This window comes from Conger conger, chromosome 16, assembly GCF_963514075.1.
Source record: "Conger conger chromosome 16, fConCon1.1, whole genome shotgun sequence".
Classification (NCBI taxonomy): domain Eukaryota; kingdom Metazoa; phylum Chordata; class Actinopteri; order Anguilliformes; family Congridae; genus Conger; species Conger conger.
Genome location: NC_083775.1, coordinates 9054884 through 9068891, shown reverse-complemented (window position 1 = coordinate 9068891; position 14008 = coordinate 9054884). Strand labels below are relative to the sequence as shown.

The 14008-nt window shown below is 48.2% G+C and overlaps 1 protein-coding gene across 2 annotated transcripts in view; it reads right to left on the bottom strand.

The window, feature by feature from the left end:
• LOC133115143 (nuclear body protein SP140-like protein) overlaps positions 1 to 14008 on the bottom strand; it is an 85660-nt gene that overhangs the window by 40523 nt on the left and 31129 nt on the right. The gene's annotated exons all lie outside the window — the stretch shown is intronic.

Here is a 14008-nt window from a genome sequence, read left to right as displayed (position 1 = left end):
TTGGATCTTAACGTGAATCAAAGCAGAAATAATGCTCACGAGTTGCGTAGTAAACTAGAGGCAGGCAATTTCGCCGTGAACAGTAGCGCGACTGGGCTATAAATGCGGGTGTAGACAGGTGTAGACAATTAGTAAATGACATGCACGAGAAACGTAAGGTAACATGAACACATGATTAGTTTGTTAGTTTCTACCCAATCCTGATCTAGCGCTAGTAGTTTTAGTAAATAGACAAATAGAAACAATTAGGGAGTGAATGACAGAAGGAGAGAGAGAGAAAAGGCTTAACGCAAGGTTTGCGGAAAAACATGTAAAAGTGTATGCATAAACCGTGACCAGTTAACGTAACAATAAACATGCATCAAAACATAACACAAACCGAAACTAAGACGATAACCACTAAACATAACCAGGAATATAATCGTACGAAAACATAACTAGACATGACAAGAAAATAAATCGTAACGAAACATAACTAAACAACATGACGAACCTAGACTAACATAATACATAAGACACTACGTGACTAAGACAACATGAATAAACATAAAACATGGCAAGACAGACCTGAAACGTGACAGGACCCCCCCCCTTAACGACCGACTCCTGGCGGTCCTTGGAATTTATCAGGGTGGTCACGATGGAAGTCTCTGATGAGCGATTTGTCCAGAATGAGACCCAGGAACGCTCCTCAGGGCCATAGCCCTCCCAGTCAACCAAGTATTGAACCCCACGGCCCCTCTTACGAATGTTCAAGAGTTTCTTAACAGTGAATGCAGGGTGGTTGTCAATAATGCGGGGGGGAGGTGGTGGGGGATCCGGGGGACATATAGGGTGAGAGGATACAGGCTTAATACAAGAGACATGGAATGTGGGGTGAATCTTAAGGGAAGCAGGGAGTGACAATTTTACAGAGGAAGGATTGATGATTCTGTGGATCTTAAAGGGACCAATAAAGCGGGGTTGCAGTTTGTGAGAGGTGGCTTGGAGGGGAATGTCCTTAGTGGACAGCCAGACGGAGTCACCTGGTCTGTAGGCAGGAGCTGGAGTGCGGTGGCAATCAGCAAAACGCCGATTACGGTCTGCCGTGCTTAGCAGCGCGGCCTTGGCATCCCTCCAAACCTTGGCGCACCGTTTCATGTGGATGGCGAGGGAGGGAACAGCGATCTCGGCCTCCTGGTCAGGGAACAGTGGAGGTTGGTAGCCCAGGGAGACCTCAAACGGCGATTTCCCGGTGGCGGCGCAGGGTAAGGTGTTGTGTGCGTACTCCACCCAGGTGAGCATCTTGCTCCATGCAGCAGGATTCTTGGCCGATACGCAGCGTAGGGCGGCCCCCAGGTCCTGATTGGCCCTCTCAGTTTGGCCGTTGGACTGCGGGTGGTAGCCCGAAGAGAGGCTAGCTGTAGCCCCGAGGGCCACGCAGAACGCTTTCCAAACCTGGGAGATGAACTAGGGGCCGCGGTCAGAAACGATATCCGAGGGAAGTCCGTGGATGCGGAAAACCTCTCTCACGAGGACGTCAGCTGTCTCTTGGGCGGTGGGCAATCCAGCCAGGGGGATGAAGTGTGCCGCTTTGCTGAATCGGTCCACCACAGTCAGGATGGTGGTGTTACCCTCGGAAAGGGGAAGTCCGGTCACAAAGTCCACTCCAATGTGGCTCCAGGGTCGGCTGGGCACTGGCAATGGTTGAAGCAGTCCAGCAGGGGCCTGGTGTGATGCTTTGCTTCTGGCGCATGTGGTGCAAGCCTTGATGAAGCGTCTGGTGTCGGGGATCATGGAACTCCACCAAAATCTCCTCTTCAGCACCGCAAAGGTGCGGGTAAAGCCGGGGTGGCAGGAAAGGAGGGATGAATGGGCCCATTGCAGCACCTGTGTCCGAGCAGCTGAGGGAACGTATAGGCGTAATCCGGGGTTGGGCCTAGGATCCGGTTCCTCCCGTAGAGCCCTCTGGATCACCGACTCGATCTTCCAGATGACGGACCCCACGGTGCAGGAGGCCGGAAGGATGTTCTCAGGAATCTCACGCTCAGGACAGGTGTTAAATTGGCGAGAAAGGGCGTCAGGCTTAACGTTCTTAGAACCCGGGCGGTAGGTGAGTGAGAAGTTGAACCTCCCGAAGAACAGTGCCCATCTGGCCTGTCGGGAGTTCAGCCTCTTGGCTGTCTGGAGGTATGCCAAGTTCTTGTGGTCGGTCCAAACGATGAACGGCTTCTCGGACCCCTCCAGCCAATGCCTCCACTCCTCCAACGCCAGTTTGACTGCCAGCAGTTCGCGATTTCCGACATCATAATTCCTCTCCGCCGGGGACAGCTTCTTGGAGAAGAAGGCGCAGGGGTGTAGTCGGTTGTCCGCGGCCGCCACCTGAGAGAGCACAGCTCCCACCCCCGAGTCGGAAGCATCCGTCTCAACCACAAACTGGCGGGTGGGGTCGGGGTGAACCAGGATGGGAGCGGAAGAGAACAGTCTCTTGACCTTGGTGAAGGCCGTCTCAGCTTCGGGGCTCCACCGGAATGGCACCGCAGGGGACGTGAGCTTGGTTAGAGGGGAGACCACTTGACTATAGGATCGGATGAACCTTCGGTAGAAGTTGGCGAATCCCAAGAAGCGCTGGAGTTGCTTACGTGAGGTGGGTGTGGGCCAGTCGGTGACCGCCAGAATCTTCTTGGGATCCGCCCTGATCCGTCCCCTCTCAAGGATGAATCCAAGGAATCAACTGTGTGGAGTGTCAGAGTGGAAGACGCACTTCTCCGCCTTGATGAACACTCTGTTCTCTAGAAGTCTCTGTAGCACTTGTCTGACGTGGTTCTCATGATCCTTGGCATTATTAGAGTAAATTAAGATGTCATCCAGGTAGACGAACACATGGCGGCCCAACAAGTCCCGAAGAACGTCATTAACCAGGGCCTGGAAGACAGCAGGAGCATTGGTGAGGCCGAATGGCATGACCAGGTATTCAAAGTGTCCGAGAGAAGTGTTGAAGGCGGTCTTCCATTCATCGCCCTCACGGATACGGACCAGGTGGTAAGCGTTGCGGAGATCCAACTTGGTGAAGATGGTGGCCTCGTGAAGAGGGTGGAACGCGGAGTCCATCAAGGGCAGAGGATACTTGTTCCTCACCGTGATGTTGTTCAGCTCCCTGTAGTCGATGCACGGGCATAGGGAGCCATCCTTCTTCTGAACAAAGAAAAATCCCGCACCGACGGGAGAGGAAGATGGGCGAATTAGTCCGTTAGCCAGGCAGTCACGGATGTATTTCTCCATAGCCTCCCTTTCTGGTCTGGAGACATTGTATAGGCGACTTGAGGGAAGTGACGAACCGGGAAGGAGCTCGATGGCGCAGTCGTAGGGTCGATGAGGCGGCAATGACTGAGCTTGTGTCTTGGAGAACACTGTGCCCAGGTCATGGTAAGGAGTGGGGACCCTCTCCAGGGAGGGTTTGGGAGTCTGGGTAGAGCTGGCACTCCCTCTGCTGGTGGTGGGGCGGAACGCAAGCAGGACAGATGGCACTTAGGATCCCATGCTTGCACTTGGTTAGAACTCCAGTTGATCGTGGGGTTGTGTTTCTGGAGCCAGGGTAATCCCAAGATGAGTTGGTCATTAGGGGACTGGATGACGCGGAACTGGATCATCTCCCGATGGTTCCCAGAAATGATCAGTTGTAAGGGAATGGTGATGTGCGTCATGCGGCAGAAAGTCCTTCCATCCAGCGACCGCGCGTTCTCAGGGTGGGGTAGAGGGAGGGTGGGGATGTTCAGTTCAGACACCAACACTTCGTCAATGAGATTGGCGTCCGCTCCAGAATCCACCAACACGTTAATCCGGGTTGTTCTGTCGGGCAGAATTAACAGAGTCGTGAGCGTGGGACGATGGTTGTCTCTGTCAGACCCCTCATGTCTGTCGACAGCTCTTACTTCCACAGGTCTCCTGGTCTTGAAGGAGCACCGAGCCTGGGTGTGACCCGGCCTCCCACAGTAGAAGCACGAACCGGTGGTTCTGCGGCGTGCTCGTTCCTCGGTAGAGATCCTCGTACCGGCCCGGGACAGGTCCATGGGTTCGGATCCCTCAGACTGCTGCTCCTCCAGTCGAGGACTTGGCCCCTGCCTGGGGTAATGGTTGCCAGGAAGGATCGGTCTCTCCGACCGACGTTGTCTGGCACGGTTGTCCAGGCGGATCGTGGTGCGTACGAGCTGGTCGAACTGGGTGATGGGGTCCAGTCGCGCCAACTCGTCCTGGAGCGTCTCCCTCAGGCTGGCCAGGAAGAGATTCGCCAACGCCGCATCGTTCCAGTTAGTAGCCGCTGCGAGGGTGCGGAAGTCAATGGAGTGGTCTGCCGCGGTCTTCCGTCCCTGGCGCAGAGCAATCAGTCTCTGGGATGGCTCCAGGTCGCTGGATGCGTGTTGGAAGACCTTCCGAATCTCATCGGCGAAGACTGGGTAAAGAGGGGGGAATGAATCCCCGGACCACACCGCCGTAGCCCAGTCCAACGCCCTCCCCTTGAGTAGCCCCATCACGTAGCCAATCCGACGGTCGTCGCTGTTGTAGGTCTGGGGCTGTTGCTTGAACACAAAGTCGCATTGTAGTTGGAAAGCCTTGCACCTCTCAGGTTCTCCACCAAACCTCTCCGGAGGGGGTTGTTGGGGCTCTCGGAAGTGGCAGGTTCCCGTGGGGTTGAGTGCTGGGGATGTGGGTGGGTGGGAAGGCTCCTCCCGTGGTTGTGGCAGGATTGCGACGGCGAGCCTCTTCATCTCCGCACACAGTTCACGAATCTCCAGGTGAAGTTCGGAGATTCCTTGTGAATGCTGCCGGACGACGGCTCCTTGTTCCTGGAGGGCGTGGAACATGGCAGTAGAGTCAGCAGGGTCCATTGTGGCGAAATTGTTCTGAGACGGGTGCGTGGGGGTTGGACCCAAAATGCACGACTCAGAAACAATAGTTATATAAAGACCCCTCAGGGCTTTATTCGGGACGAATCCCAGGAGCGTAGTCAAAACAAGCAAAGTCCATACACGTAGATCCAGCCAAACAAATAGTAAACAAACAAGAAGCACGGTGCCGAGGGAAGAGGCAAGCTCGTAGTCGGTAGACGTGCAGGGAGGTCCGGTAGCAGGAGAGCTGTCAGCGGGGCAGATGAACAGGCGGACGGCAGGCAGAGGCGTAGTCGTGGGCAAAGCGGGAGTCGAAACCATGAAACAATCAGCGAAGCAGAAGTACAAAAACAGTAGGCGAGGACGTGGTCAAAAACAAACGATGATCACAAAACAGAAATCAATAATCAATGGTCGGTAACAGGCTTGGATCGTAACGTGTAATCAAACAGTAAACAATGCTCAAGAGTTGCGTAGTAAAACTAGAGGCAGACAATTTCGCAGTGAACAGTAGCGCGACTGGGCTTTAAATGCGGGTGTAGACAATTAGTTAGAGCGGAGCAAGGAAATGGAAAACAGGTGCGATGGATGACAAGTTTAACAAGGTGATTAGTAATCATTAGTAATAAACCTATCCTGCCCTAGCATTAGTGCACACCTTGATGAAGTGCCTGGTGTCGGGGATCATGGTGCTCCACCAGAACTTCTGCTTAAGCACCGCCAATGTGCGGGTAAAGCCGGGATGGCAGGACAGGGGAGATGAATGAGCCCATTGAAGCACCTGTGTCCGAGCAGCTGAGGGGACGTAGGCGGGTTCCGGGGTTGGACCTGGGATCGGACTCCTCCCCTAGAGCCCTCTTGATCACCGCCTCAATCTTCCAAGTCACTGACGCGATGGTGCAGGAAACCGGGAGGATGTTCTCAGGCGCCTCACGCTCGGGACAGGTGTTGAATTGTCTAGACAGGGCATCTGGCTTAACGTTCTTGGAACCTGGGCGGTAGGTGAGGGCAAAGTTGAATCTTCCAAAAAACAGTACCCATCTAGCTTGGCGTGAGTTCAGGCTCTTAGCTGTTTGGAGGTATGCCAAGTTCTTGTGGTCTGTCCAGACGACAAAAGGTTTCTCGGACCCCTCTAGCCAATGCCTCCACTCCTCTAGTGCCAGTTTCACAGCAAGGAGTTCTAGGTTCCCCACATCATAGTTTATCTCCGCTGGAGAAAGCTTTTTGGAGAAGAAAGCGCATGGGTGTAACCGGTTGTCGGAGGCAGAGACTTGTGACAGCACGGCTCCCACCCCAGTGTCAGACGCATCCGTCTCTACAACAAACTGGCGGGTGGGGTCAGGGTGCACCAGGATAGGAGCGGAGGAGAATAGTCTCTTGATCTTGGTAAATGCCCCCTCCGCTTCGGGACCCCAACAGAATGGCATGGCAGTGGATGTAAGCTTGGTGAGGGGGGAGACAACCTGACTGTAGGACCGGACGAATCTTATGTAAAAGTTGGCGAATCCCAAGAAGCGTTGGAGGTGTTTACGAGAGACAGGCATGGGCCAGTTAGTGACCACCTGAACCTTCTTGGGATCCGCCCTGATCTGTCCCTTCTCCAAAATGAAGCCAAGGAACTCGACACTGTCAGTGTGGAAGACACACTTCTCCGCCTTGACGAACAGTTTGTTCTCCAACAGTCTCTGGAGAACTTGTCTGACGTGAATTTCATGTTCCAAGGCATTGGTGGAGTAAATCAGAATGTCATCCAGGTAAACGAATACGTGTCGGGCCCAGTAAGTCCCGAAGAACATCATTCACTAATGCCTGGAACACGGCGGGTGCATTAGTGAGGCCAAATGGCATGACCAGGTACTCAAAGTGTCTGAGGGAGGTATTGAAGGCGGTCTTCCACTCATTACATTACATTACATTATTGGCATTTGGCAGACGCTCTTATCCAGAGCGACGTACAGTTGATTAGACTAAGCAGGAGACAATCCCCCTGGAGCAATGCAGGTTTAAGGGCCTTGCTCAAGGGCCCAACGGCCGTGCGGATCTTATTCTGGCTACACCGGGATTAGAACCACTGACCTTGCATGTCCCAGTCATTTATCTTAACCACTACGCTACAGGTATCTGTAGTGCCCATCTGTACGTGCGTGTGTGTGCTTTGGCTCTGCCTATCGATCTCATTACAGAGACCTATCTGACTTGCTGTCTTTATAGTACCTTAGCTTTTGTCCGTGTCAGTGTGCAGAATGTGATCAGGATGAAGAGTAAACAGCTGAGGGAGACACAAACACAGACACACACACAAACACAGACGCACACATTTTTGTTGAAGCGCAGACCCAGACATCTTTGATGCTGTGACTGGCCAAAATATTTCAAAGCCGACATTCACAAACTTATGGTGTCATATTACAGTGGCTAAGTAATAAAATAGTAAGAAACAAAATAATGTAGTCGACTTATTCACTTTTTGAATAATTGAAAAGCTCTTTTGATAAACTTTAATCCTTTAAATAGGGACTGCTAGACACTTGTGTCTGACTGCAGTGGGGACTGACCAATCAGGGGGGTAGCCACACTGGGGCGACCTGTAACGTAGTGGTTAAGGTACATGACTGGGACTGAGTTCTATTATATCTGAGTTCTATTGTATCAAACTTCGTACGCAATTTGTGAACTATTAATCTGTTGACTGTGGGCGAGAGTGAATAGAGCGTTCGTCACATTCTGCCTGTTCGCCAACATGCCATTACAGCGCGCAGTCCACCCACGCAAAAAAACAACTGAAAGTTTAGAAAAATAACCGTAACCTACCTCTATTCCTGAGCGCATGTATAAACTTCGTTAAATATCTACGGTCGACTTCATAGTTCCTCTGCTTTTCCTGCCAGTAGCCACTACAGTAGCCGCCACTACCCAAGTAACAGGAAGAGCCGATGTACAGCACTACACTCCGCTGCTTATGACGAATAGACACTTAAGACAAAAACCGTGGGGATCATACGTGAGAGTTAAGTGGACGGGCTTTATTGTACTTTTTGAATAGGCTAAAATAATGAAGGTTGGATAAGAAGAGCGCCACTTCTTGAGTTCCTATCTTATCTCTCAACGGATGATTGACGCTGCCCATCTGTACGCGCGTGTGTGTGCTTTGGCTCTGCCTATCGACCTCATTACAGACGGCCTGTAGCGTAGTGGTTAAGGTACATGACTGAGACCCGCAAGGTCGGCGGTTCGATACCCGGTGTAGTCACAGTAAGATCCGCACAGCCGATTGGCCCTTGAGCAAGGCCCTTAACCCTGCATTGCTCCAGGGGAGGAATGTCTCCTGCTAAGTCTAATGTACTGTACGTCGCTCTGGATACTATAAAGACAGCAAGTCAGATAGATCTGAGTTCACACACGTAGGTCCAGAGTTCCGCCTGGTTTCTCTACTGAAACACACATGCAGTAATGCAGAGCAGTAGCCCACACACGTGCGGAGACGCAAAAACAGACGCGCGCACACAGCACTGAGGCAATGTCCACGCGCCAGTCCTGCCCTCTCATGTGCTCGTGCATTGGCAGGGTTTTTATTACATGCATGTGTAACCTCATATATTCGTCTGCGTTGTGTCTCAATGAAAGGCAGGAGACGTGGGACCAGTTCGTCAGTTTATTAGCCTGGCGGAAAAGATACCTTGGATTCCGTAGCAAGGCGGCATGGATCAACACAGCATGCGTGGCTCTAATCCTTTTGAACTGGCCTCGCTATTTTTATAAGTTCAATAAAAATACAGCAAGAATATCCAAATGAAATACATAACATGTACTTGGCGCAAAAGACAATACGTTGGATTCCGTAGCAAGACGGCATGGATCAACACAGCATGCTAATATGAAAAGGAGATGAAATGTTAGCTATTCACACGTGGTTATAAACTTCGATAAAAAATAGCTCTCAATGTGCAAAAGTGTAACAAAATACACTGTTTACATAAGGGACGCATGTAGAACACATTTTAGTAGTTAGTGTTAAATTAGAACGTTCAGTTGTAGAATTGTAAAATAATATTCCAGGAGCGCTTTTTAACACTACTTACCGTGGCTCTAATCCTTTTGAACTGGGACGAGAGCCACGCAGTTCTACCTGTTTACCCCCTAGGGGCCAGTATTCTCCCAACAGCGTTACATGTCTAGATAGTAGTATAGAAAATGATACAGAAAGCTTGCAAGTGGAAGAAACCAAATCATCACTGTTACACATGCAGTTCACATTTGCGTCCACCGGGGACCGCCAAAACACAAAGATTTAACCAAACCCCAATAAATCTAGCAACACATTCACTCGGATAATAATGGCGTTTTCAGCTACCTGTATGTCCTCCACAAATAGCAGGTGTTTGTCATTTCCTTTTCCTTTTCCATGAGCAGCCTTCTTTTCCTTTTCCTTTTCCATGAGCAGCCTTCTTTTCCTTTTCCATGAGCAGCCTTCTTTTCCTTTTCCTTTTCCATGAGCAGCCTTCTTTTCCTTTTCCTTGCAGGCTCCTTTCAGTGCTGCTATAATCTTCAACGTCCACGCTGCAGCCTTTCGGAGAGTGCCACTGACATACCTCCACTGTGCAACATCAGAAGCAGCACGGATACCGGACACTCTGTTGGCAACAAAAGTGTGAAATCTAGAGGTTTCATTTCTCAGATACTTAAGCACAGATGTGCGATCTGTCCAATAGACTGAAGGCCTCAAAGAAAGTTCAAGTTCTGACTGCAGAATTCTATCCATTCGTACAGCCAGAGTAGATGCTGTGAGCTCAAGCCTTGGGATGGTGACGGATTTTAATGGCGCCACCCTTGCCTTGCCTTTTCTCAGATAGTCAGCCATGAATCTTTTGTATTCTTCATGAAATGTTGTGTTCTTTAACAGGTTTTCTTTTCAAGCTTATGGCTCTTTGCTCAGCCAGACAGCGGTTGTTTGGGAACTCAGCCTTGTCATTTCTCAAAGGCAACCCAATGCTGTAGTGCCCTTCATTCAGCTTTACTGAGTTAGAAACCTTTTCCAAGAATGCGTGGTCTTCTTGAGACATTGCTAGGCGCTCCTCATGCTGGCACTCTGGGAAATCATGTTTCATCTGTTGCTGTAGCAACTCCTCAATCTTCATCAGAGAGATCCGGTTTGCTGTGATGACTTTCCCAGTGCCCTTTCTGAGCAGCCCATTGACTGTCCATCCAAGAGTCGTTTTTACTGCATAAGGACCATTTCCCTGGCTGTTAATTATCAACCATGGCTCCAAAGCCTTAGGAACATTGTTCCCAATCAACAGACCGACTTCCGCTTTAATTTGTGGAATCTTCACTTCGTGGAGATACGGCCATTGCTTTATATCCTCCTGATTGGGAGTATTTTCAGCTTTCACAGGACTCACAGTGTGTGAGTAAACCTCAGGGAGTTCCAGCTACTCATTGCTTTCAAGACCACTGCTTTCCATACCAGTCACCATGAATGTCTTTATGACCTGTTCCTTGTTCATGGTTCTCAACAGAATACTTGTTCTGCTTCCTGTGGTCTGCAACTGTCTGAGTAAGGACTCTGTGCAGAATGTTGCAGAGCTTCCTGGGTCCATAAAAGCATATGTATCAATCACCTTATCACTTTTATTCATTTTGACTTTCACAGGGACTATGGCGAGTTTGCATTCGGAGTTACCGGCCCCAGTATCACTCCACACGTTAGTTTGATTTGTGTAGACATCCGTCACAGCCACATCTTTTGAGTTTTCATCTTTCTGAGTATTAGTCTCTTTTTTGTTGATATGCAAGATTGTTGGATGTTTAAGAGAACACACTTCACAGGTAAGTCTCTTTTGACAACCTTTACTCATGTGACCCACTTCAAAGCATCCGAAACACACTCCCTTTTTTTTCCAAGAACACTCTTTCTTTGTTTTTCTTTGTGTTTTATTTGCACATTCCGATACAGCCTGCTTAGCATTGCTGCACGTCGCCGTTTCCACACTGGTAGCAAACCCACTGTATCCACTTTTGGGCCTCCTGTCTTTAGAGGGAATGGGCTTGCTTGCTTGTGATGAGCCAGCCCTTCTTGCCTGTGTGGGATTTAGGCTTCCAAACAATGGATGTGAAAGGATTCTGGATTGATAGCTCACAAATTCAACTAAATCTGCAAACTGTGCCCTTAGGCCATTGCGATCCTGTAATGCAAAAGCTTTAATTCGCCATCTTTCTTGTAATTTGAAAGGTAGTTTACTGAGAATGGCTTTCATGTTAATTGGATGATTCAATTCCTCCAAGTACTGTACAGAGTTCATGGCATTCAAACATCCATTGAGAAACACAGAATAACCCTGTAAGGCCTCTGCATCCTCTGCTTGAATTACTGACCAGTTGAGACCCTTATCCAAGTATGAGGTAGCAATTTTGTGTTCGTCACCAAAGTGCTTCTTTAAGAGTTCCTTTGCTGCAGCATAGCCTCTGTCTGGATGCATATATTGGCAACTGCGCACCAGTTCTCTTGGTTGTCCCAATGTGAACTGCTCTAAAAAGAACAGTCTATCCTGGCTGTTCTCAGTTTTCCTTTCAATGCCATGTTCGAAAGCTCTTATGAAGAACAGATAGTCCAGAGGATCTCCTTTAAAGACAGGAATGGTGACTGATGGTGAAGTAAATTGGCCTTGTTGCTTAATGAGAGTTTCAGTTATTTGGTTTTGATTCTCCATTATGTTCGTCAAACTGTCCAGTTCATGCATTTTATTTGAGTCATAGGTACTTGTGGATCTTTTTCTTTGTGAGTGCGTTGTGCTTACACCTCCATGTGCTCCTGTACCATGTGACATGAAGTCATGGCGTGTACCTGAACGGGCAAAAAGATCAGATGACCTGATGGTTGAAGTCTTAGATGGTCTACGATCTTTAGTGACACCTACTGGAGCTTTAGTTTCATCTGTGACATACTTCGTGTCCAAAGGGGCATAATAAATCTGATGGGGATGTATTGTCTTTTTGCGCACAGATGCATCGGCTGTTAGAGTTCCATGCGTTATTCTCTCCACAGGTTCCTTTTGAGTGGTCGTTGCCGTTTCATGAGGAACAGCCTCCACAGTGGTACTGTCCAAAATAGCTGCAGGTTGCGTGTATGCCTGGGTCATCTCAGTGTCCTCAAATTCATCCTGCTCATCACTCTTTTCCTGTTGAAATGACTGTTGAGCCAAATCGTGTTTCCAAATACTCATTCATTTGATCCATTTTTTCTGTTCTTTCAGGCACAATCTGTGACATTTCAAATCCCTTCAGAATGCTTAACTTTGCTGTATTTGCAGCCATTTGAGTCTCCAATTCAAGTTTCTCCTTCTCGGCTCTGAGCTCAGCTTTTTTTTCTCAAGCCGTTGCTTCCTATGAAGCCTCTCAGCCTTAGCTGCCAATTCAGCATGTTCACTTTCTAGATGCATTTTAAGAGATGCTATTGATGATTTTGATGACTTTGATGAATGTCGTGATGACACCTGGGAAACACTGTCATTAGGCACAATATCATCCACAGTAATTGCAGTACCCATTGTAGCATCATTATCAGACACTTTTTCATTTTGATCAACCCATGGTGATACACTGTGTTTGAACTCATCCATAGGTGTAATTTTAGGGACATACCACTCACTTTGATCCTTTTTAACATCATCTTTTGGCGATAAAGCTCTGACAGAAACATTTAAATCATTCAAGTCTTTGTATGCTTTGAGAAACTCATTTTCCATTTTTGATTTAACCGTTTCAACATTACATGCATCCTTCATTAAATCAGTGATTTCATTTTTCTTTCTGGTCAAGACACCCAATTTGGCACTTCTAGATCCTTTCAGCTGTGTCAGCCGCTCAGCGTGGGCGGTGTCAATATCATCCTCCAAACTTCTGAACCTGAGCAAACATCGCATTCTCCGCATTTTTATCGTTGTGATTTGTTTTCAATTCCAACAAAGAAGTTATACAATTCACTCGTTTCACATGCCTTTCCTTTTAATCCATCATCAACATCAACTGAGACTTCGTAGTAGTTTTACACCATCAAATTTGAAAATACATTTGTTCGACAATGGGGAACACCAAACTTTATCAATGAAATGACGTCAGTCCACTTCACGGACGCGCATCCAATGAGCGGCGCAGATTCAACTCATTCAACTCTCCATGGTAAGCCAAAATAGTAGTGTCGACAGCTTGATAAACAATCTTCAGGGAAACAATCGTAGCGTTACTGCCAGCGATCAATTCCAGTAACGTTCCTTAAACACATAAGCAAGCATTGCGTGCCGGGTTTTTTGACATTTGTAAAAGCGATTTACTTATCCAGCTTTAGGTTGACGCGCTTCAAACGCTATATCAATAGTCCGGGTGATTTGTGGTTAGAACAAAAATATTTATTGTAGCTCGAAGATTAAATGGATTATGGTACCTTGAGTTTCAGACGGTCCGGGCAACATGGAGGTGCAAATAGTTGGACGATGATCCTATTCCAAACGTAGCGCTTGCCGCGGTCAAAAAACCTTTTGGCTGCATGTCTTGCCAACTAGCCTGATCAACAAGGGAACGCGACTGCTTTGAATTAGTTGTAGCAGTTCAGGTGCTGCAGTCACCTGTCTGAGAGGGCGGGTCCCAATGCATTTTTGCACCTCCAAATTGCTCCGCAATAAACAAAGAAATCTAGAAAATCTAAAATATTATTAAATTAAATTATAATAAATGCAAAACATATTTCATCCTCATATTTCCTTACTATAAATAATAACAATAACCATAACCCATTCTGGCTCCAACAACTCTGATTAAAAATTATTATAAATATTTTATAAATATTCCTCGTCTTCTTCTTCCTCTTCCTCCTCCTCCTCTTCATCTTCTTCTTCTTCTGTGTCTGAATCTGTAAAACATTCTTCCTCGTCTTCTTCTTCTTCCTCGTCTTCTTCTTCCTCTTCCTCTTCTTCGTCTTCTTCTTCTTTTTCATCTGCATCTGTAAAACATAAGTGTTGGATTATTTGTCCATACAGGGCCATGTAGCCCCTACAGAAGACACCTTATTCCTTTCAAGAGTGGCACTACCATTATAACGCACCTCCTCAAAACCGAGTAACCGTCTGGCCAAATTCAAGCAGTAAGTGTTG